This window comes from Cimex lectularius, unplaced genomic scaffold (assembly GCF_000648675.2).
Source record: "Cimex lectularius strain Harlan isolate CLEC.00 unplaced genomic scaffold, Clec_2.1 scaffold3, whole genome shotgun sequence".
Taxonomy (NCBI): Eukaryota; Metazoa; Arthropoda; class Insecta; order Hemiptera; family Cimicidae; genus Cimex; species Cimex lectularius.
This window is the reverse complement of record NW_019392688.1, coordinates 4,481,235-4,508,291: the sequence shown is the minus strand read 5'-3', so window position 1 is coordinate 4,508,291 and position 27,057 is coordinate 4,481,235. Positions and strand designations below refer to the sequence as shown.

Here is a 27,057-nt window from a genome sequence, read left to right as displayed (position 1 = left end):
CTTTGATTTTGCGCCCTTTCTAACAATGCGGGGTTCATTTTAGTTTTGCCCTGCTAAAACAGCTAGGATAGGCGGACCAAAACGATCATAAACTACCGATGTGCAGGTTCATTAAGCACGGATCCATTCTCTTAGGAAAAATGCAATTAATTTCCCGCGTCTATAATTGTAAACTTTGTATACTGAAAGTATTTTTTTAATGTAAGTGGTTTACAAACAAAAACTTTTATATAATGGAAGTCCCTTCGCGAAATGTACTTAGTTCCGATGTCTCGCGAAATTGCCAGAGGGAATTGGGTTTTCTAATTCGACAACTATGTCTCAGGGATAAGGGACGTTTTATTTTATCGATCAGAAATGGGATAGGGCGTAGTTGGGGTGAGTCAACCCACTGCCCCCGAGTCCCCTTTGAATTATTTAATGGGCCTTCCTTTGAAAAACGCATGAAATTATTCATGGCGAAAAATTCTTCTACGGTCCACCGGCCAATAAATCGATACAAACTATAATCGAACAAATTTTAAAAAAGAGGAGTTCATTGTGTAGAGATTCATTATCTCTTTTAACAACTACAAAAACAAAAACATTCTGTTCATTCCCAGCGAAATGTTTATAATCTTTAATAAACTCTTGTAAATTGTCTAGTTAGAATCACTTTTTGTTTTCTTTTTCCAAATACCCATGAAATTTTAGTTCATTTTAATACAATTGTATTTGGAATATAATTATGAAGAACATCTAACATAGTAACTATTTATCGTTATTCAAAACATCTAATTGGCCTTGGTTTGTAAAGTTTTCTTCAGGAGATACGACCTATGAAAACCAACCCCGCTTGACCTTTAAATAAATCGATGACGGACTTCTTAGATTGGAACGAATTCTCCATAAGCACGTCGCAGCAATGGACTGGCAGAATGACTTTCCGGGCATTTAAAATTTAAACAAAAAGGTCTCGCATTAGGTGAATGACCGTCATTAGTTGTAACTTCAAAAGGTTAAATAAGTAAACCAGGTTTCTGTGCTGGTAGAACAAAAATGATCTATTTTATGAACTCAGAATAGGTAGGAAAAATCATATAACTCGACGCCTGTAGAAACTCGTTAGCTTTTGATCATCACAAATGAATGGTAGTTATTTTTCGTTTATTCTAAGGAGGCCTTAGATCCCTCCTTTCTCCTATCCAGCAAGGTTTACTTGAAGTCGATATACCTTCTGTCCTAGCAATAGTCGTTATAGCTCAGCACTGTTTCTTTATGTCGTAGGGGCATTTATTTTATGGATGTTCATGTACCGCTAACATCCAAAATGCAACCTTCGCGAACAACAATCCTCTCCTCACACTTTGACGATATCCTAGCGGAAGAAGCAAGCCAAGAACGTACAAACTGGTGCACTCAGTAGCGCATTAAGCTAAATGAACAGAAGAGCCATCACGTGACGTTCACACACGGCCAACTCAACGCCGTTTTTCAAAGAAATTGATCATATGCATCAGAAGATACTGGACAATCAGTCGTGAAGAAGGATCCTGTTAAACTAAAGCTGAATTGAAGTTTCACACTCTGCTTGACTGTGAATTTCTAGCTGAACAACCAAATTCTCCTGATCTATCGCCTTAAGAGGTTTAACACTTGTTGGTGACTTAAGAAACTTCCAGATCTGTGAATGTGTATGAAAATAAATGAAACAAAACAGTTCAACAAATGCTAAATTATAATTTTAAATTGTTCACTTTTAGCTTTAGAAAAGATGTGAAATAATGGGCAATTTAGGTGTTCTATTGTTCGGTAGTTGGAAAATCTGAACTTGAAAGATCTCTAAAGGCCCACGCGCTCTGCATATGAATGTTCAACTATTGATTAAAAGATGTAATTAGGTCTAATTTGTGATATTCTGAGGTAATTATCACCATTCTTGTAGTGTATTGTTTAAAACAGACGAAGCAGGCATCGAATAGAAACGAATGACACACGGGCTATCTACTTTTGGGCCAAAGCCGGCGCAGGTGCCCCTTATGCAAAGAAATGTTGCTCGATGTGTCCACATAACAGAGGCGTGTCATTCCTTGGCTCCGTACAGAGGGCGTGTAGGTATGCCGCCAGATTTAAGACTGGTTCTCGGACACGGTAGCGGGTTTCAGAGTCCCCTATATCCTCAGGGGATTTAGCGGTCAAAATATGTGTTTTGTGTTTCTGTGATTTGTAAGAGTGAGTGTATTTATTAGATTGAATGGGGAGGGGCTGATGGTGAAATAGCATCCCCATCGTCCCTCCTGCTGTGTACGTGACTTGGTCGATGGCGGAATATTTGTAAAAGTACCCCATCGACCCCAAATAGGTTAGTTTGTTGTTGCTAGCAGGTCGATGGAGGTACGCATCTAGTAGTACTCCATCTATCAAATAGGTAGGTGTGAATGTACTTATTTGTGTGAATGCGTATTGAATGTGTGTTGTTATATTTCGCACGTGCTCGGGGCTGAAATGACCAAGCTGTCGGATGCCCCTAAAAAAAAGAAGAAAAATAGAAACGAAAACCACCTGAGATCAGAATTAGATTTGTATCGTCTTAAAAACATTATATATTTGAAGTTCAATATGTTTGAAATGAGAACTTTTTTCATATCGTCATATTAGTCTTGCCTTGCTGAACTTCTTTGTTTTTTCGAGCAACCCTGCAAAATTGGTCCTATCGATGCGGGGGTGTGTTGACCTCTGTTTTCAAGGCCAGGCAAGGTCACACACCCCCCGTATCGACCTTTCAACCCCTTAGCCGGGGGATGATTGCGTTTGCGGACCCAGGGCTACATTATTCATTTCGCACGGAAGATTTTGTTTGTCGATAGCGACCCCGATGCCGGACAAGAAGCAGAATTGATCTCGCCTTATCTGACATCTATTTCATAAAACATGCCGGAGGAAAAAGTCGATTAGCCGTGATCCCACTTTTCTTTCTAACTTTGATGTTCTATCCATCTTTGGAATGAAGCAGAGGAAATTCAAATTGTCAGGCCCAGCTGTTAATCAACGGTATCGCACTTCCTATTTATGTAAACAAACTCGTGGAAAAAGTATTCATGAATATTCTACGGGGTTCGATTGAATGCAAATACACTTTGAAGATAGTTAATTTGCCTTCTGGAAGAGACGAATGCACGAATTCACTTCGAAGCAAAACCATTTCATATTATTAAGTTCATTCTGGCATAATAATCGCATGATTATATTTACAATTTTAATGCATGTAATGTACGCACATTATACGTATTAATGTTTGAAATATTCCAATTTAATTTAAAAACAGTAACTATAATGTTATTTCTACTGAAGGCAATTAATTGCTAGCAAGGAGTGACTCCGGACGAGGGATTACCAATTTTAATTAAACTGTTTTATGAGACTAGGTCGCGTTGAGGTCTGGAGAAATGGGGGAAGGGGTAGATTGGAAATTCCCACGTTTTCTAAACAGTGATGAACAAATGAGGTCTACCATTGTCATTCCAGAAATCGAAAATCCCTGCCAAAGAGATCCCTAGTTTGAGAGATGTATTCTTCGATAATTTCTTGTACATAAGGGCTGCGGTGAGGTTGCCTTCAACACTATGAAGTCCAGTTTGTTCTCCAGTGTAAATCCTGGCCCAGATCATTACACCGCCTCCACCAAACTGCACTGAAGGGGCACGAACTAGGGCATTGTACGCATTCCATGTTCTCGGTAGACTCTTCGGCCCCGACTATCACTATACAGACAGAAATGCGATTCATCAGTATACATAACAGCATTCCACTTGGTGTTCTCTTTTAGGCTCTCGCTGCACCATACTCTCCTGAGTGGTGGCGGGCTGTTGCTACAGGGCGTCTCAAAGGGACTACGATATGAGGCCAACTTCCCAAAATTTACGAATCTACAGCTTGTAGTGCATTTAGAATCTGGTGGGATTATGGAAAGGATTCCTTCTTGCAGCAATGACAATATTTCCGTCCTCCCTTAGCGCGCTGAGATTCACTACCAGGCCTCCTATTGGCACTTCCGGTCCTTCGGGAGACCACGCTCTGAAAAATGCCAACTGCCTGTGCGATAACCACTTGCCGGTGACCTTGATGGCTCATTCCCACAATAATATTGCGAACTTCCGGTTCAGGATAGTGTGTTTACATGGTTAAACAGAATACAACTGGATTAAAATGGCGAAAAGACGAGAAAAGGTGTTGGTTCAGAAAATGGGTAATCTTCATGTTATTAAAAATGAGGAGTAACATTTTTTTGTATTTTCTATTTTGTGTTATCTAGCAAGATATATCGGTAATTTAATTAAAATTAAAAGAATTTTAAAAAATTACAAATATCCCTACGCATTTTTGAGCAGTTTACTTTCATTTGCTGTTTTGGCGCTAGTCGGTTTTATGATTTTCTTGGGGCGATATTGTTATGCCATCCCGCACGCGACACTAACTTTTCAACTCAACCTTACATAAAAAGTATAAATAATTAAAACTAATCAGAATTGATCAACAAATGTTTTACTTTATCTAATCTAAATTAATACGATCCTGAAAATCAGTTTCTTATTTTACGAAAACAAATCTACATTATATCATCACCATCGGCGTGTCAGTATTATCTGGGATGGTAGTGGATCTGAGATGACATACCAGGGCGTTGTGATGTTCGTAAAGGCATTGAGGTAATTTTTTGTAATTGGCGTTCGCTATTTTCGCTTCTTTTTTACGAGGGTTCGCAACAGCCTCAGGTGTTTTTGGAAAAGAAAAAAAAATTGTAAGTATGTCGGGTTCGAATGCAGGGCCGCTGGATTCGAACCCGGGACCATTACCTTGCAGTGATGTGCGCCATGTCAACGCCTAAACCGGCGTTGCGGCCACCGACGCCCCCGGTGTTCGCTATTGCTGATACCAAAAGAATATTAAAGATGGGGTTTGATAGAAATAATTTTCCTTGCAATCTTGATATATTGGAGTAAGAATGTTTGGTTCAACCCCGAAATGTCGATACATAAGCCGGAGTTGTAGTTTAGCGTATCGTGTGTTTAGTTAGTTTCGTTTTAGTCGTGTCGGCGGGTCCCAAGTTTGCCTAGGTGAAGTCCCAAGTAATCCAAAGTAAGTAAGGAGGTTGTGAAATTGCCTCTTGCATTATTTTAGTTTTCCACTTTTTGGATAACGACCGGAGTTTATAGGCTGTATTGCCAGAAAAATTGACGAGGATAGTTTCTGGAGGGATTGGAAACTGCAGCATATATCGTTTTGAGGAGAGGTCCAAAAACACTCTCGTGCAAGACGCCAACAGAGATTGGATTAGATAATGGAACTAGTTTTGCCCTGTTTTTGAGTCTGCAGTATCAGTCAGACATTTACAATTTAGGATTATGTAGTTAAATGTATTTCAATTTCCTTCGCTATTTCCTTCTGTGTAAAATGTTTAATAACCTATTCTGTGTTTTTACATGTTTCATACATAATAGGTCATTAATTTATTGCAGTTTTTCAAATTAAAGTTTTTAATAATAAAAAGTTAAAGAGTATACATTTCAGCAAGGGAAGAAGAAAGAGGGCACTCAGGAAGTTTTTATCGTTCATTAAATTTGTTTTCCCTCTCAAAGGTAGAAAACACATTTGTATAATGAACTGAGATCTAATTACTCCCAATGTTTGTAACTAGACCGGGGGGAAACACGATGGCTCTTGTTAGCTTTTCTCTAAATTTCAGACAAAACGTGCCGTGAGATGTTTGAAGGGGGTTGAAACTCCTTACGCTGTTGCTTTTACTCTAAGCAATCAAATTTATAAAAGGCAAACGGGCCCGAGGTCGATTCTCGAGGAAATACACCGTTAAAATAAAATTCAATTTTCAATTTAATCGAGTACCGATTTTTACAAGAATAACGTGAGGATTTGTATTAATTTCACAAAGGGAGAAATAACGCCAGGGGCCGGGATAATCCCACAAATGTAAATAACGCTACAGGACCCCGAGAGAAATTAATTCAGCTTATCCGTTGGTTAAATATAACGCACTTTTTTTACTTTGTTGGAGAGAAATTGATGGGTGTTGATTAACACTGTTGTACCATTATTTTCCAACATTTTAACTCTTCATGCTGTACTTATAATGAATCAAAACACACGGGAAATTAGTTTCAAATCAGCCAGATTTTTCCAATTTTACTTATTTAACTGAATAATTATAATTATATTTTTAAAATCTCTCAGATAGTATAAGAAAAGCGCAACATGAAGCTCCGATTTCAGTGAAGTTACAATATAAATAAATTTAACTGAACTAAATTTATGAAGAGGAATTGGTTGAAATAGTTTTTTATGTAGACATCAATGTGAGCTTCATTACATAATTTACCTATTGAAATTCATAATTTGTGACCAATCACCATAGAAAAATTATAATCCATGTTTTTTTTTAATTGCCCTATTTAAACAAAGAAATGACAAAATGATTTATAAGTTTTATATACAAGCGGGACTCGAACCCACGACCTCCGGCCCTATACCCCGGTGCTCTACGCACTTGAGCTACGGTGACGCTAATGTTTCATCTCAACCTCACCTCTCGAATTTTGAATTGAAAAATAGCAAAAAAGAGGGAAAATTCGAAAGGTTGAGATGGGAAGTTAGTGCCCGAGGGGATCGAAGTCACGATAGCTCAAGTTGTATTCAGCGGCGTATTCAGCCGAAGATCGTGGGTTCGGATCCCGCTCGTGACACTGACTTTTTTATCTCGACCTATACCTTTCATAAATATTAATTAGTTGAATTTAAGGTTTAGTTCCAATAAACTATCAGTAATGGCACAAACTAGGCCTCCGTAAATAAATTGAAACCAGAGAAATGAAATAATACGTTGAGCGGATTCTTGAATCAATCTGCTCGTCCGAAAAACGGTCGCAACCCGTTTTTAAACAACATTGCTTTTGGTCTACCGTATTCTAAGCATCATTTCGTTTTTGTACCTTTTTATGTACTTAACATCATTAGATTCAGTCCTGCATATTATTTTCGTAAACTTGTAAACAAAAATAGACTGATGTATAATAATCTTGAAATAAATATATGCCCTATGAAGGGAGAAGAGAGATATTTTTTTCTCTTAGGACCCAAGACGTACTTCTTATGTATCAAAACACCCCAGATCAGTTTGTACATACTCTTTTTCAAAATTGTCTATCCATTCTTTTGAATCTTGAGTCAAATAAAATTTTTCAAGAATATTTTTTACCTATATCAAATAGATTGGCTTCCCTATAAGTTAATTTTTCTTTAAAGTCATTCCTTAATCTTATTAATTTGTCATCGTTTTCAAATCCATCGGAAGTTTTGTATTTATTTTCCAAAGATTTTTCTGATTCTTGTGACTGTTCTTTTAAGTAAAATTATAATTTTAAAAAATACCTTCAGAATTAATTAATATGACAGCTACATTGTTAAATTTTGAAATTCGGTGCCGATTTTGATCAATTCTATATTACAATTTTCATGCTGAGCTAACTAAATTTACTATGCTATTGTTTATCTTCGTTTTGGTAAAATTTTTACTATTACTGGCATTTTTACATGACGAAATTAAATCGAATTATAATTCTGTTACATATAGGTTGACAAAATTATCCCTTTCGTCTGTAAAGGAGGGTTTTATTAACATAATAAAAAATTAAACCAAGATCTTTATCTTAGCTCACCAGTAAAGTTAATTATGTCGTTTTGTGTCAGTCTTACTACAAAACCATCGTTATTAAATTTTTTTGTATTGTAATGAACGAACAACAACAACATCCTTCCGTGGAATATCCTATCATATATATATATATATATCTATATATATATATAGTCATTATACTGGACTTTAAGCGAAACAGTAAAAGGTACTTTATTTTGGGGAAACAATCCATTTTGCCCTCAAAATGTGTTATTACATCCAGAATAATTATTTCATAAGTTTAGCCTTTGATATAGCACCAGAATTATTGTTATACTGTATTATTAGCGAGTAAAGATTTTAAAAGATTTAAAAAATATCTTTCTAGATACGCTGAAGTGAGAAAATGCCCAGCTAGGATATGTAGACCAAATTACCAAATTTATCTTATCTTTGTAATTAAGCTGCTTTTGAAGTCGGACCTAATCGGTTTTAATACTTGGTTTTACGTCTTAACATCAATGAATATCGATTTAATAAAGCGAAGGGGAGCTTTTGGCCTAAAGACCTTGTACGTTGTAGCATGAGTCCAGGGAGTAATTGATTTGTTAACATTTACGGTCGATATCGCGTTATTTGTGGATTGAGTTGGTTGAACTCAGGCTGCCTCACGAAATGACCGATGTCCATTACCTCAGACACGATACATTAAAATGGCAATTATTTCGTATCATAAAATTCATTTTTGTCATGGGAGGTTAGAAATCTAAGGAAGTATTCAGCTTGGGTGTTATATTCAACTTTCAAATATTCTCCGCATAAAAATGGTTGTTTTCTACTTTATTATATACACATAAATTTGAAAAATCAGATTTCTACTTTACTCTCACTGCCGTAAACTGTCCTCCACTGATACAAAAGTACTCGAAAGCAATTCATGTTTATATTGAACCTTCCTTCCCCACTCCTTAAAATTTAAACATATATTACAAAAAACATTAATATCTCACTAACACTCCTTAACACGACATACAACAGTGACACATTTAAATATGTAGAAAACACACACTTTAAGTAAGTACAATGATCTTTGATTAAGCCTAAAATTTCTATATTATGCACAACATTGAATAAATTCATAACAATATCCTATAGGTATTTGTATAATTTAAACAATGTTTATAAATCCCAGGCCCTGAAGATGATCTCAATAAAGATCGAAACGTTGGCACGACAAAGGAAATGTTTTTTTAAACCTACATCACACCGGACAGCATCTTACGATCTCTAAATAATCATTTATATAGAATGTTTATTTTTTCGTTCAACTACTAAATAAAGATAGTGAACATGATTTTTCTTTTAACGTAACTTTATATGCCATTGAAAAGTGCCTAAGTCCAGTCAGAACCTCAACAGTTCAGGCACGAGAATTCGGGTAAAATGTGAAATTTGTGCCCAATGCTCAACAACTGCGCAGCAGTATCGAGCAATTATTTCAAGATTCCTTTTTATGCAAAAAGACGGTCGATCGAAAAAATTACTCTGGGCAGAAAAGAAAATGTTAGGATGAAAACCTGTCCTCCTCAAGGTGAGGGAATTCTTTGTCTTTTTTTGCAAGTTGCATAATGTGTATTTCATTGGCCATAGATAAATTCCTTTTGGAGAATTTACGTAGTTGAAGAGATATATTTTCCTTACAATTTTCTTTGCACACTTGATGAATAATAATACCAGCTGAACTTGACTTGTAGAACTGGAAAACAGTGAACACAATGCCAATGCCAGAATTACACAATACCACATACTTTTCTCGTTTTTTGCTTAATTACCAGCATTCAAACGAATAAAAGGTTAAAAATGTATGTGTATTTCTTAGTGACGTGTTGTTTTTAATTTTTTGAAGTCTGAGGAACGGTCAAGAATGAAGTAATTTAGAATACGCGTTTTTAATTTTGATTTTGCGACGTTTATTCGGGTCATCTTCAGAGCATGAAGTGTGATGATACTCTTGTGGTGTCATATCGGTTTTGGTGGGACAACACTTTCACACAAAGGAGAATTATTCATTAAGAATAGCTATCGTGGCTTCAGCTCAATAAGTTATAGCAGTCGCGCATTGAGCCGAAGGTCGTGGGTTCGAATCCCCCTCGTGACACTCACTTTTTCATCTCAACCAAGAACTTAAATAAAAATAATAATTAATTAATATGATCAATTATAATCACTAAACGTATATGTATATTATTATATTTATTACCCAGTCAATAGTAGGAAAACCCTTCGATTATAATCAAAGATTCATCTAACCACATTTATGGTCCTCCGGGCCGGTACTTTTGCCTGGGATTGATGGAAGTTTATCTAATTGAAGTTTAGGAAGGAAAATCGAATAAATGTAGTGATAACGGTAATTATTTTTCGGTAATTTTTTCTGAAATTTACCGTCCATGTCTTTGACAAATAGTGTAGTAGCCTTATAGTAGTGTGCAGTCAGAAAACTCTTGCCGTATACATTTTTTATTAAATGGATCCAGCATGGGCAAGGCAGACAGATTAGAAAGGACTGTTGAGGTCTCAATGAGGACATCAGGAACAACAGGAAGACAACTCTGTGCGCAGAGTTTGTTTGCATGGACCTCAGATTGGAAGATATTTTGAACCAGGTGTTTTGTTAGGGTGTGATTCGGCATCTTTATCCCTACACCTTTGGTCCATCACTATAACATATTATGATCCCTTCTGAAACTTGGGTAGGTCTTTCTCCCAAAGATCTCTGCTATCCTGGACTACTTGATATGGTCTGTCAGTTTGGTTTTTCTCTCATTTTGACAGGTACAGGAAATTTTATGATGGCTTCTCCTTAGCTGGTTTCCATATATCACAGGAGTTTGTTGGCATTGAAAGCCACCTTTTATACATTAATGTGTATTGATCGGGGATCGAGTGCGGTTTGCATCGATGTGGTAAGACAAATATGCAATGTATAACACGATATTTTTGACAGAGAGTGTATATATTTATTTTATAATTGTATCATAAAGATATGATATTTATTTGCTAAATTCTGAAATCATTTGACATTAAATATTTGTGAACGGGGTCTCTTTTATTTTTCTTTAATAATCTTGAGGTTTGGTCAAATATTACTGAAAATTTAGGTCACGAAAAGCACGACAAATATCAACAAGCCCAAGATATCTTATCTCCAAGTAGTGTTTTATTTATTATTTCCCCAGTTTTATGAAAGGGAAAATGTTTTTATTTTTAGCACACACCCTGGAAAACCTCTTGGAAATGTTATTTCTCACGAACATGGAAATAGTTGTTCCTTTTTGTTATATAATCGGTGATTCGTAAGTCGGGAACAAGAATGAGAAAATTGTAAGGTGGCAACTAGCTGTCTAGGGGGCGGAGGTCTTTACCCTTTAGTGTTTATGGAAGGGGTTGCCATGGACAACTAGCTCTATATTAGCCTAGGTCATGTTGCCCCTTTTTTAACCGATTTTTAAGAAAATTTAACCTTTAAATTATGTTCTCGTTTCCAGTTTTGGAAATAATGTTATAATTATATGCTATTAAAGCGTTTTATGGTACAACGCGTTTTCATTATGTTGTCGGCGGCCGGACGTTGACATAGGGTTCGACAGTGGCTTCACAATTTAGTAATCTAGTTGTTATTTATACTTCTATTGTACTGTAGATTTTGTATTATGTTGGATCGGACTAAGTGCCTTTGTTTATATCAAGCAATAATTTATAGCTGTTTTTCACTGAAGATGTCTGGACGGAGGAACGCTTATGAGAGAAAAGTGAACAAGCGGAAAGAGACGGACTCCGTAAAATGATTAAAGTTTAAAATCCTGTAATTTTTTTATTTAGTGATCTTTGGTATTATGTTATCAGTCTCGTTTTGTGAATTTGGGGAAGGAATGAGTTTTTTCTGTTGATTAATACTTTTATAAGTTAACGATGAGGCGGTTTGTCAAAAAGTATAATCCTAGGTTCGTACTCGAAGAAATGCACATTCTTGTTTCAGAGGTTTATTATTTTTATAAATATATCTATAATCATTTTTAATAATGTCCTAAATAAGTCAGTAAACTGAATATATAGTTATATATTTAAAAACGATAAGGGATGATGAGAAAAAACTAACTAGGGAGGCTATGGTCGTGGTAGTACTGATTTTATTGAAACCTTTTTTTGAAGATACACTCTATTTAAAAGAAAAAAATATTAAATTATTTATTCGAACTAATTAAAAAGAAGGAATGTCAATTAAAATTAAATGTTATTTCATATAGGTGTCGATCTCACTCGGAGTATAGTTGCATAACCTACCTATTGAAATTCATAGTTTGTGACCATGAAAAATCTTATCTTGGTATATTTTTTTAAAAGAAACAATTTATTTGTTTTCTGGATTGCAACAAACCAGCGAATATTTTTGGAATACAGAAAAAAAATATTTTTTAAATTTTTCTTCTTCCAAATACCACCGATTCTTAAAAAACTACAAAAATGACGAGCTCTTTGAAACGACTCACTCCATCATTTATCATTTCTACTTACAAATTATTTTCAAAAACACCAGCACCCTGAGGGTTGATATAACCTCTGCTGTTGCGAACCCTCGTTAAAAAAATATATTAAAAAAATAATTTAAAAAAAAGAGAAGTAATTCCTGTCATACACACCGTTGTATGTCAAGTACGAAAAATCAAAACCACTTTATATACTTTTTTCCCAAATCATTCTTAAATAAAAGTTCACGGAATGTACCGAGATTCGAACCCAGAATCGCGTGACAAATACGAGACGGACGACAATTGGTGATATGACGAAGAACAGTTAACAGTTTTAAACAAACCGAATATTCTGTAAACCCAAAAAAGGTGAATTCATATCCGAATATATCATTTGAGACTACTACTTTTCGTTTTAGTTGTGATACGTATATATTTGGTTCATTTCCAATGCAACTGACAGATTACATTTTGGTATAAAATCGGTGTTGCATTATATTACGTTGAAGTTGTTTGTAAATTTTTTTATATGTATTATGTTCTCGTATAGAAACGACTGGGACACCACAACCCAACATATCCCTACCAAAAAATCCGTCCCTAAACCTTCTAACCGTAACGCAAAAGAAATTTGATTATCAGCCCAAGATTAATATGTATATTACCATTTAATACTCTAAGAATAAAGATTTAGGCCACAAAAACTGGGAAGAGAATTCGGCTGCTAGTAGATGACTAGGAATTTCCACATGAAGAAGCTTAAGCTGAAATTTGACGTCAAATGGTCCCTTTTTTAAATGACCTGAGCCTTTGTTATACTTTCTGAGCCTTTTAAGTCACAGAATTGCGCTAGGTCTCATATTTTAGAATCAGTATATTCAATAATTCGGGAACATGTTAATTTTGGCACTTTTTACGAAAACTTCAAATTGAGCTTGGAATCAGGAAAATTTACGTGCCCATGAAAAAAAACCGATCACTTTCTCGGGTTCTTCGAAAACGGTTGAGAAATCGGGCAAAGTGGAAGATGATCAATTGAAAGGTTATTAAAATTTCCTATCGGTTGCTGTAGGGCGCAGCTCCAAAGGCGATTTCCTGGCTCCACAGCTCAATTTGAAGTATTCGTAAAAAGTGACAAAATTAACATGTTCCCGAATTTGTGAAATTACTGATGAATGACTGAAGCTAGGAAAACATCTAAAAACGCCATCTTATTCGGCGTAAAGTTTTCTAAAACATGAGACCTAGTGCACGTCTGTGACTTAAAAGTATTTCCAAAGTTGGCCATTTTTTCGTGCACAAACCAGGTGGTCGGTTTTTTCTTTCTTTTTGATGGGCAGTGTATTTTTGACATTTTTGAGCCTCACATCATCCAAGAGGGTAATACCACAAAATTCTAAATTAACGTGGAATATCATCGTTGAAGTTTCAGATTTCTCATTGATTATCAATTATTAATAATTATTATTTTGTGAGGGATGTGTTTGTAATTCGTCTTGAGTGCTATTTGAATGACACAATGATTTTTGATAAGTAGTAGGTTCAACTACTCGATGTGATTAAATCATTTTCCCTTTCATGCAGTCCAAGCACCTTCGGTAAAGTTAAGGTTGTAAGATAAGACCCCGGAAAGTTCGGTCTTTAGTGCAGGAACGGCCACAATATTTAAATTCAGGGAGTACGAGTTAATCGGGTGCTATCTGAGGAATGACGATAGGAGCCTTGTGCAACTGCCGTGGCTTTCAAAAGGACAAGTGATATAAAAATATGTGTTTCTACTGTTATCTGAATATATTTGAAGATTAATAGACTATTGTAATATCAATGCACTTTTTGTAAAGGGTAGTTACTGCTCATTTTTATTGGTTCAAACCAAACACTGAAGATAGTAAAATGCCGAAATGCGTCTGACCCCAGCAAATATCAATTGAGCATATGCAGCCCAAGAAGATGTAAATATAAATTTTGAACCAAGTATTTCATACTCATATAAAGTGATGAAATACTTGGTACCGCTCCTGACGACTTTAACAAATCAGATTTAATTTCACTAAATGTCCTGTGTTTGGTGAATTTTCTTTCATTCCATTATAATGAAATGATTTTTATTATTATGTATTAAAACTCATGAATTTATGAAGTCGTTTAATTTGGTTTACATTAAAAAATGTATGTAGTAATTACTAATGTAACACACTGCTATAAAAAAAACCCGACCATCTGGCTTTTACATGAAAAAATGGCCAAAATGAAAATGCAAATTTTCCCAGCCGATTATGCCACAGACCTATGCTAGGGCATATTTTTTTATAAAATTTTATGCTGAACAAAATGGCTATAAATGTCTTCCTAGCTTCAGTCCTTCATAAGTAAATAACAAAAGTTCGGGAACATGCTAATTTTGGCATTTTTTTACGAAAACTTCATATTGTGCTGTGAAGCCAGGAAATCGTCTTTTGAGCGGCGCCTTATAGCAATTGATAGGAAATTTTTATAAGCTTTAGATTGTTCACTTTGCCCGATTTCTCAACCGTTTTCGAGTTATTCGCGAATTTTGGGCAGAAAACGTGGTTTTTACGTGCTGATCGAAACAAAACCGATCACTCCCTCCACGATTTTCGAGAATGCGTACTTTTTCAACAGTCTTGTTTTTGCAAATTTTACTTTTTTATTTTTCACTTTATAATTAATCAATATATAAAACAGGGTATATTTTAAGAATTGTTTATTTAAGATGTAACTATTTATTATATCCGAAATATTGAATTGCGACTAACCGTAGGCCCATTAAACTCCTGCCACTTCACTTATTGCTACTAACTTTTACTGTCTTATACGATAAAACAAATTATATCCCACAAAGATATCCTTAAGAAATTTTTTTATAATTAGATAGCATTAATATACGTATTATCTTAATCTTCGTCGCTCTAGATAAAGATGTGGCGAGTAAAAAAAGAACAAACAAAAACAATTAAGGTGTCAATGTTGGAGCTCTGTTTGCTTCACGCGTTCTTATTTTGTTAATTATTTTTCCTAGTTGGATTTCATCGTAACAAAGACATAGCAGCGACGTATATGAAGTTTGTCAGATAAAATAGCAACGGTCGTCAATTTTCTTCTCCAGTCTCCTGAACAACAACGCTTAAACCCGTTGTTAATGGATATCTTCGGTTCGATAGGGCAAGCACCTTCGCAAGAACCTCGGGGGTAATTAAAAACTTTTGCCATCAGCGCCGGTGTCAAAGGATCAAAAAGTCTCAAGACTTCCAGGTGTAATAACAGGCAAAAAGTTGAGGAACCTCATTACACGAAAACTTAACGCGAGAAGTGGATGATGATGATGATCTAATTGTAACCGTCCTTGATGTAAAATTGAAAACAAGCAACGTCGTTTAGAACGATTTCTTGACTTTGTCACTTCGGTTTGAACTTGCATGGCTAATTTTCGTTCTCAGTACCGTTCCTTCATCCAAGATGAACAAATACACTTTAAATCGATATCTGTTTTCCATAATTAGAAGAATTATAAGAATTCATAATTAATAATTATTAATCGCCGGATTAATATTATTAATCAAGACTCTAACATTTTGCACCTGGAAAGAAAATCAATCAGAGCCTTTGTTGAATTTAAAAGCTTTTGTAGTTCAAGGAAATTTGCTTTTCTCCAACTTCTACCTTTTGAAACTGTGTATAGGTTCTTCTTATTTGCAAGAAAAAACATGTTTTTTGGCAGTAAAAATTGATGTTTTAACCCTGTAATGTAGTACATACTCGCTGATCGGAACGTTTGAGGTGTAATTAATTGGCAACTCATAATTAATGTAATTAACATTGTTTGAGAGAAATTTTAATTCTTAGTGAATTCTGATAGAGGAACCCACAGCTCTTGATATAATTTCTGCCTAAAACCATTTATAAACTTATTTTACATTATGCAGATTTTTGATTAAAATAGATAAATAATTATTACCACTGAAAAATGGCAAAAAGGAGGGAAAATTCAAAACGTCGGGTTGAGATGGGAAGTTAGCGTCCGAGCGGATCGAAGTCACGATAGATCAAGTGGTAGAGCAGCGGCGTATTTAGCCGAAGGTCGTGGGTTCGAATCCCGCTCGAGACACTGACTTTTTCATCTCAACCAATACCTTTCATAAATATTAGTTAATTGAAAAAAGTTATTCATATCGTTTGCATCTCCAAATTTGGGCGCCACCACAAAGTATCCTGATACCCACTAAATATACAGTTTGTTAGTCCTGATGATGCGTATATATTCTTCAAAAGAGAAATGAAGTGGTGCTTTGCTTTCCAATTGGCTTGATCCCACATCGTCTTTTAATGCTACGTTTAGGCCATCCCTTGGCGCCAAACCTATCATCGAATCAGTATCTTCTTCGAAAATAAAATCATTTGGCTATATACATTTTTTTAAACAATTATTAATATAATAACGTTTAGCTTATACATTGATATACCATTCAAGATGTTCGTACAGCTTCTAAGTGTGAATGTGTCCGCAGACGCAAATGCAACACATCTGATTTTTATTGTCGCTTAGAAAATTAATGTCGCTCTAATCTCGAAACCCCCTCGGACCAGACAGCGTTCATCTAGCCGGGATCTGAACCAGGAAAACAATGGGGAAATCGAGTCCTTAACCCAGAAGATGGCTGTTTTCAAATGGGTCGACCCTGACTCGGATGCCTATCGGAACCCTTTTTATATCATCTACATTCTGTCTTGCCTGTCTCTTGCGTCACTGTGACCCTTTTAAAATTGAACTATTCGTTTCTTTACTAAACCGACATCTTTAACATTAAATTTGTTTAATCCAGCATTTGGATAAAGGAAAATAGACTGCCGATTATTTTTGTAGGTATGACATTTTGTTGAAATGTTTTTCAATATTGGCAAATGTAAATGAAGGTCGATTTTTAAAAAAATATATATATACTGAGAGAGCAAGAACAAAATAATAAAAAACTAATATATGATTCCGAAAAGCCTTCAACTTCTCAGGCTTGTTTAATAGTCGTTCTTCTCAAAAAGACATACCCACATCTCTAGATCGCTTAATGTAATTGCGATTGTACGATTGTTTCTCAGCAACCTTTACTATTGAACTTTATATTATTAAAAATCAGTATTGTTCTCAACAATTTCCTCTTTTTACGATCTTTTAAATTGTTTTCAATGATAACAAAACTAGCTAAACCACCACACGATGTTTCATCCTGTCGACCCATCTCATTGGTTCCAGTAATCTCCAAACCTTTTGAAACACTAGTTTCTAAAAAAAATTTTAATGACCTTATGTTTCCATATTAGCCGTTGGATCCCTTTCATAAAACTAGACATTTCCTCACTCATTCACATTTCCATATTGCAAGCTGTTTTATGAGACTATATAACTACACTAAATTCACTATTTTTCGTCGTCCGCTTGACCAATTAATATCATTCAATTAATTAAGGTGTTTAGTTGAGATAAAAAAGCCAGTGTCACGAGCGGACTCGAACCCACGACCTTCGGCTTGGTACGCCGCTACTCTATCACCTGAGCTATCGTGACCTCGATCCATTCGGGCACTAACTTCCCATCTTTTTAAATTTTCCTTCCTTTTTGCTATTTTTCAACTTCAAGACTATATAACTTTTAATAATTAAATAAATTGATAGATACATTTAAAAAGAATAAATAAACAGCTTATTATTAGATAAATAATTAAAACATGAATAAATAATCAATAAATTAATTCACAAATAAATATTTTATCTAATTCTAGTCTTAAACTGCTATCCCACATCGATATATAAATCCTACTAGGAGGCAGTATATTGTGCCATTTTGGAAAAGTAAGGATCTGTAGTTTATTGGCTTTGCAAAACTCTTGAGTACAATCTGTCAAGCCAACATCTTCTTTCTTCAGAATAATTCGTACAGTTCATAATATGTTCCATATCGTCTCCAATCTAGCATATTCCACATAAATTAGTCTTTTCTTTATATTATATAGGTACAGCCCTGTACCATGCCATGGCACCGGACCTAAGCATGTTTATCATTGAGCTGCCCTTTTTTGCCCAGGTCCATGAGACCAAGGTTTGTTATTTAAGTTAGGATTAACTGAGGTATAGAAAGCACCTGTAGGTATGGTAGAATTTACGATACTCCATTTCTTAATAATCTCCGCTATTGGCTTTTACCCTCATACAAGGGGCGTTTTGCTAGTCTGTCACCCATCTAATTCCCTGTGATACCGGCATGACTCCTAATCCAACACAATCTTATATTAGTGTTTTTATTATTTTTAATGCTAATATATTATTTGTCACCCAGTGTACTAAATAACTTCCAGCAAATTTAAATTGAGATTTTTCATGCATTCCAAGGCACTTGTAGAATCTGACAAAATCATGATCGACTGACTCCTTTGCTGAGTCTAAAATAATTGAAAACCTATATTGAAAAAACAAACGTTATAATAAGCCACAATTTTAGATTTTAAGCAGAGTATTCAACTATCGTCTAATTACATAGAATCAATGATCGAGATAGCTTTGGAAGTTAAAAATGTTCATTTTTATTCCTATAAGATCGCATATATTTGATGGGGTAGCTCATAAGCTAAAAAATATTCGTAGGACTAGATGTTGAACTTTCGACCACATACCTATCGAAAAGATTGTTTCAAGTTGGACGACAACACGAATACTCTGATTTGTTTGAAATTAAGGCTGACGTAGCACAAGGTAGCATCCTAAGCCGTGTACTGTACATGATGTATTCAGATGAGAAAAACAAAACCGTCGAAATTTTTGCCGTGACGCAGCTGTCCTCTCAGTGGAAAATGCTATCGATACATCCGCGAACCGAATCCAATCACAATCAACAGCATTCATCACTCGACAGATACATCACTGCACGTTTAGAAGTGCGCATATGTTAAATTGCCAAGTATAAAATTGGTGCACATGGTAGTTTCCAGACTTCAGCATGATGCTACATGAAAAAATTAAATTGGAAAGAATAACTCAAAAAGTAAGGAAAGATGCGCGATAGTTACATACACGGACATATTAACATGGGGTGCTTATAAGCGCTATAATACCTTCAAAACCACCCGAACACACGCCAGCAGCCTGCTTATTTATTAGCACGTTGTGAGACAACTCAAGAGGACAAAGCCGTTAAAATTAGTTTTCAAGTTACTAGGTTAACAGAGCTGTTTTTTTCTGGATTCGAACCCGCAACTTTTACCTTTCAGTGATGAGCGCCGAGCCATCGACGCCCAAAATCTAAACGTAAAGTTAAATAGAGTAGAAAAAAATATTCAGAAAATCAACAGAAAAAGAAAGAGTAGTGAGTTGTAAAGCTTAAACAGAAGGTTTTCGATAAATGTTGGAGATGTTTGCATTTTTGTGACATATCCGGGTAATTTGTTATCAATTTCGCAGGCTGTAATGAGAAAAGAATTTTCGTAAAAGGATGTTTGCAAGGATGTTAAAAGGAGGATAGAGATCGGTAGGATTTGAACGAGTAGGGTGCTATCTTCGAGACATGATCTGGGCTATTAAGCAAAAGGCTGAGAAGTAGTACTGGAATTTTGAAATCGATATATGACAAGGCCAATTTTTTTTTATTTGTTGCTTTTTTAAACTATTTCCGGGTATGATGCATTTTGGTGTTAACGTCGTTAATGTTAAGTTTATTGCAACTAACCTATTGAGCAATCATCTCAAGATCCTTATTAATTAATCTAATGCATTATTCGATGTCAGACTTTGAGCATGGTTTGATGGTCATCAGAAAAAAGTACATTTACTAAGTGATAATGCGCATTAAATACTTCAAAAACCCGCGAAGCAATACGCATTTATCCCAGGGCCAATTCAAAAAAGAGCATGTTAGTATATGAACTTTTGCTTGGTGCGACGCCCCTTCTGCTAGTTAAATTGAATTCTAAATTAAATTTTATTATTATTATTCAAAAGCCAGTGTAAAATCAACACATGGTCGCATTTGACCAGGTTTAGTAGTACATAGTAAACAATATTACGCATGTCCATTTGAAGATAAAAATAAAAGGAGTTCAGTTCAGCATTGACGCGCCATGTGCTGATCTTGTAATGAATCTAGTTCAGCTAGAATAAACGGTGTGATGAAAAAATAAACAAATAATTAGATGGTAACCAATAAATACCCATGATTATTTACTTTCTTGCATAATTCCAATTGCCCCTGTTTAATAAATAAACACGTTTGTAAAATACTAATTGAGCAATTTATTGAGAAAATTGTATCTCGACAAACAGGACATCTAAATTTTCCATATTACCGTCTGCATTCATTTTCCCTTATTAGCCGTGATTATTTTAATGACATGAAAAAGAATACAGTGTGTTATTTTCTAGATATTTTAATTTTTTACCGTTCCCAAAGAAAACTGGATAATTTTTTATCAATGCCTGCATTGATTTGATCACTCGATCGTTTCAATCGGCTTTTCACCAAATACATACTTTGATTTTATGCCGTATTGACGTAACATAGAAAAAAAACCTTCATTCTTAAAGATCTTAGAATATGTTAAAAGTAAAGAGGCATATTTCAACAACAAATAAACATGTGATGAATTAAAAGTGATCAACGGGTATAGCAATGTATTAGAAATAGGAAGGAGTGATAGGGAAGGTAAGGGGGAAATTTGACCTCCATCCTAGTTACTCCTAGGCACCGGAGCTGATGGTAGGGCTTGCCTAGGCCCATAGGGTAGGTAACCTATGGGATGAGAAGGTTCGGAACATCAAAGGTCATAAATTCTTGGGGTGTCAGTGTTTACGAAAAAAGAGCCTATTTTTAAGTATGTCGAGCTCGAATGCAAGGCCGCTGGATTCGAACACGGGACCTTTACCTTACAGTGATGGTGTCAACGCCTAACGATGCGGCCACCGACAGTCCCCAACGATTTTCTAATGATTAACAATAACAAATTTAATTTAAGAAAGTTTCTTATTCTTTGACAATTAGAGAGAAAGACCAAAACGGTGAGCAGGCTTAGGACAAGGGTCGACAAACAACAACCGATTTGGTTCATGATTTTGCCCTTTTCTAAAAACTTTGCCGACCCTGGCTTAAGACATTGCAGTAAAAATGAAATAAATAGGAGAATCAATTTGATAACGAAAATTAATCGAGTTTTTAAATTTTGTGCGTTGAAATTTTTCATGTTACGATAGTTTTCTAGTTCTTATTTCATTAATAACATCTTTTTCCATTTGGATCTATTATGAAAAAAATTAATCTCTGACAATCCGAAAGTCTGCGGTTAAAGTGGAAATCGATTACGGTTAAACTTCTGTAAAAAAATGTTGTACGTGAAAAATCAAAGAACAGCCTTTATATGGGCACGTTTCCTTGAGCGTTCTCCTATTTCAATTCAAATGCGAAAAGATCGTTCAAATCAATTTTAACCGTACAAACAATGAATGGCAATAAGGGAGACAAAAAATTGATGTCTCGTTTCGGATAAGAAAATCTGCAACGAGTACTTCAGGCAGGATCAAGCCACGGAGGTTTCTAAATGTAGAAAGTTGACAAATATCAGTGGTTCCTGAAGAAAAATAGGCAAATATAAAGACCAGGAATGTAAAAAATAGACGTAGTAGCGGGGAATTCGTCTCCACTGAAACCTACCTGATGCATGTGGCCGGTTAGGTGGGGCATGTCTTTATGCCGAGTCTGCTGCAGTTCCTTCCGCCGACCAATTACAATTCAGGACGCTTCCTGTCAGCGTCAGCCCAGAACAAGGCCTTGGACCAGGAAATCGCAGAGAGCGTTCGTTCCAACCTTGCGCCTCGGTCACGTACGTTCCCGCCGAGGAAGGCGGAGTGAAAGGGATTCAGTTTCAACCAGCCGAAAACTCAGGCGGCTACAACGATTCCGAAGATTAATTCGACAATGTTGATGAGGGAATAACACCTGAAGATCACTGACCTTTTTCCCGTCATCCCGCTTTTTGCGACATCCCTGCAGATCCAGTCTTTTTTTCCTGTCATCACACTTTTTTCGACATCCCTGCAGATCTTGACCTTTTTCCTGTCATCACACTTTTTTCGACATCCCTGCAGATCTTGACCTTTTTCCTGTCATCACACTTTTTTCGACATCTCTGCAGATCCTGACCTTTTTTCTGTCATCATACATTTTTCGAAATCATCTGAATCCCATGACTACCTCTTCTTCCTTTTTGCACCAACAACATCAGAAATTAACGCTTCACTAATATATTACCTTATATTTTTTTATAGATATGCGATAAGTAGTCGTGTATGCGAGGTTATCTCTAACCGCTAATTTCCACTTGCTAAGAAGTTAATTTTAAAAAACCTATATTTTGGTGCGTGCGCAGTACGAGCCCTTAAGCTATTTAGTCTTGAAAGGCCCTGGAGTAATCTAGCGTTTCCTTATTTTTCGTCAGCCTGTTAAATATCTGATGGGAACTTCCCAAGTAGAATGTCCGTAGGAAAATCCCTCGAGATTTACAATTTTAAATTGCCGTTCCGTTTATTCACGCTCATAAGAACAAAAAGTTTAATATAGCTTTTGACAGATAATATTTGTGTTCTTATAAATAACTACACATTGGAGAGACATGAATCCCGAGTTTGTAACTGTTAGTGTATATGCCTCATTTCCTATTAGAATTCCGCGTTTTTCCAAATTTTCGATTTTGTCCATATTTACGATTATTGATGCAGAATGATCTATTCGTTTGTATATTATTTACGTCATTCTATGGCCATTTTTTAGTAAAATCGAGAGGAAATTGCAATTCCCTTTCAGATAGTCTTCATAATTCCTAGGGATTAGGAGAGAGGGAGAATTCTAGATTGATCGTGATAGAGGCGATTTATTTATTAAAGGTGCCGTGCTTTTTAAATAACTAATAATAATTCAAGGCTAAACAGTTCATCTTAAAATTTGGGCAAAAACTAGTTTCTACGACAAACTTAACCTTTAAAGTGGGTAGTTTTTGTTGGTATTTTCTGATTCCGTTTATTCTTGGTGATTTGTTGTTACTTTGCAGCTACATGCGCTTCGGTTTCACGCCATATTAACTAAGGGATCAAAGTTTGTACAGTACAATGATACAAATTAAGCCATAAAAATAATTTACACGTTTTCTTTGGTTCAAAATTCCCGTCTAACTCTTACCGAAAATACATCCTTCTTTGTGGTCTATTGGGAGTAATTGAAACCTGTGTAAACCCAATTTCTAATAGATTGGAATTTACTACCTACAGGTGGACAGTCGAGGAACTTTATTAAAGCAACCAATCCTGAAGAAACGCGTTGAATGTGTACCACAGGCCGGTTGTAAATGTTGACTTGGCGTCCGAATACAGTTCGGCTTCATTTCGATCGAAGTACACTGAAATAACGACATGAATCGAAAGATTTTCCTAAGTTAATTTACAATTTGTCGATTATTAGTTGTTTTTCGGGGGGGGGGGACCTATCCAATAACGGTTTATTCTCCTAGCCCTAGGTATCATTCCGAACAGTCTTATACTTGAGGGGACGACGGTCAAAATTTAAATTTAAGGAAATATCAATTTCCAGGCTGAATAGATCTGTGCATAATTTATTTTAAGGCGATTCGCAGCAGTAGAGTTCAACAACCCCCTGTTTAAAAAAAAGCTTATTTGTAAAATTCCTAGGGTTCGAATCTCAGCAGCCCTGAATTCAAGAGGACCTTTACTGTGATGACTCGGTATGGCGCCCTTTGAATACACAATTCTTTTAGGCCTTTATACTTACCATGATATATTTACAAAATTTATTATAAAAAAGTATTCCAAAATTGGAAATTCTTGGATTTATACAGAAAATTTCTGAATTTCCAATACTGTAATTTGAATAAAGTAATTTATATCCATTTAATTTTATTTAACATTCTTGTTTAAAAGATCAATAACGCAAACTACTCTTGCGTAGGTACTTTTAAAAAACATTTAGCCTGGTAGTATATTTTGAAATATTTTGAGTACCACGCTTAGCGTCGAACTGACTGGGTCCGTCTACTCTCGCTGGTACAACAACCACTAACCTTTATAAGTTTAGAAAAGTATATATAAAATATTGTACAAAAGTCAATTTAACTCCACTGTTGAAAACGGGCGTATCAACGGTTGATAACTTTAGACCCAGAAGTATTTTTATAACCATGTTACTACAATATTTATCATGTTTTATTTAGCAGCAGTTGTATTTATAAAAAATTACCATTTATACAAGGACTAAACTTGTACTTTACCAGTTAACGATCATTTTTGGTTTGCCTATCATCGCTGGTTTTGTACGACAGATAGAAACAAAATATTTTTTCTTAAATATCTTACAGATCTCAATTGGTACGTTAGGTAGTTCTAACTGAAGTTTCACTCAATTTAATAAAATTTTCATAATATTAATTAATGAATTTGAAACAAGAACACAGTAACGAGTAATGGGTTGTCAGTATAAAATTTTGGATAGGTCGACCCACGGTATACAGATGAGAGGAAGAGGATCCAATAAATGTCATAATCTATAAAAGTTTTAAAGATTCGTCAAGCTTTAGACGTGTACATATGAATCTAAATTTGTATATACAGTATAAGAAATATCGATCATTTGTTCACTCATGAACACTCTGGATCAAGTCTAGAAGAAAAAAACAAAATTCAGTTGTTACTGCCCAGTTTTCGACCTATTTCAAGGTCATCATCATGACAAAACCATCTTAAACATGTCTACACATTTATATATTTAAGTTTTTACAGGCGATCTCAAATTTCCTTGAAGACAGACTCAGTATTGTCGAATACTTTTTGATTTTGTTATTTGTGTTTTTGCTGTTTTTCGGTGTAAACTTCTTACAGCGTTTGCTTTTATTTTTTTTAATTTTTTTATTTATCACATTATTTGTTTTAATAAATTTCTAAATTAATAATTTTTTTTTCAACCACAACAGGTCCCCTTACACAGATCATTAGCCGTTTTAATTATAATTATATTATAACGTTTCCGGGATGAACCGCTCCTGAGGGGTTTTATAACAATTTTTAAAGAGAATTTTTGGCGGCTAGAACATTTTTAAACAATATAAATAGACTCTTTTGACTAGTAATAAAAACATGAGCACAATGAAACAATTAAATAAAAAGATTGTTAAATAGATCTTACTAGCTTAAATAAACACGTTAGACTATATACCTTTATAAATCTAAACAAACATTTCATATAAATTATTTAGATATATACATTATTACTTAGACTAGATATTTCATATAAGTAATTCAATTGTATACTCATATAAACATGCAAATAATGAAAACAAAATAAATAACTTAATTTTCTAAAACATGCTAGCTTAAATAACCTTAACGGACTATATACATTTATAACTTTAAATATAACTTCTCAAATATATAATTTAACTATGTACCTATATATAAAATAAAAAACAAGACATTTCATTTAAATAATTCGATTATATACATATACAGTTATTAATAAAATGACTATATTGACTAGGGAATTAACATAGTGATCATAAAAGCATATGAATAACAAACTTAACTACTTAATACTACCAGTTTAAATACATGATTAAACCATATACTTTTATTTTTTAACTACCATTTTAAATAAATAATTTAACTATATTCATTCATAATTTACACAATCAGTTCAAATAAACAGTTAAAACTAAAAGTAATTAAATTTGTACATTTACATACATAAAATTAAAAGCCCTTGTGGGAATTTTTTTTTATCGATGATTTTCATTTTGATTTTGTGAACTGTGTTTAGTTTTTTTTTCATAGACATACTTTATAAACTCTTTATAATTGTATTTGTTCTTTGTCAGTTCTACCAATTTACTTTCATCATCTATTTTTTTATTTCCATTTCTAGTATTCTTCTTTTATGGTTATAAAATTCGCATTTCGTCACAATATGTTCAGCACTTTTTATTTCCCCAAATTGGCATAAATTGGTGTTTTTTTAACTTGTAATATTATATAAATATTTATTAAATTCTCCATGCACTGTTAAAAACTGGGTAGTAATATAATTTGGTTGAATAAAATTCCCGTTTTTGATTCTTGATTTAATTCAATGTAATGTCGAATGCTGTTGCAATCCTTGATAAAGGTAGGACTGAGTCGGTTTTCAATGAAATTTGAGATCGCCTGTAAAAAAAACTTAAATATGGTAACGTCTAGACGTATTTAAGATTGTTTTGCGCTGATGATGACCTTAAAATAGGTAGATATTTGGCAGTAACAACTAAATTTGCTTTCTTCTTCAAGATCATACCTTTATACCAAGAGGAACCAGAGTGTTCGTTTGTATATACAAACAAGGCCATGACGATGTCACTATATAACGTCAAAAGCTTGGCTGCTTTAAAACTTGTTTTGCCTGTGATTATTATTGGACTCTCTTCTTATCATAGGCTTACCAATATTTTCTATTTTCTTGCTTTTCCCTGTTTTTGAATTGTTGTTGCCAACAAGGCGATAAACTTATGTTTGCCTGATCATCATTCGTCTGCCTTATTTTGCCATCTTTAGGAGGGTTCTTTGGTGGTCCAAAATGGCGAAATCAGCCGAACCTGCATATTTCATTTTTCCCGGATTATTTGAATATTTGAAATCGTTCAAATTCCTCATCCTCGATCACTGAACCCCACCGAAAAGCACGGTTTTTGCAATTCCTTCCAACTTCCTCTTTTCAAAACAGCACTGGAAGCAAGACGTAACCGGACCTTTGGTGGGGGTCTTGCCCCTCCAGACCTCTCGAGG

The 27,057-nt window shown here is 34.8% G+C and overlaps 1 long non-coding RNA gene across 1 annotated transcript in view; it reads right to left on the bottom strand.

Annotated features, from left to right (window-relative positions):
• The window catches only part of LOC112126547, an 89,817-nt gene that overhangs the window by 19,298 nt on the left and 43,462 nt on the right, over positions 1–27,057 (bottom strand). The gene's annotated exons all lie outside the window — the stretch shown is intronic.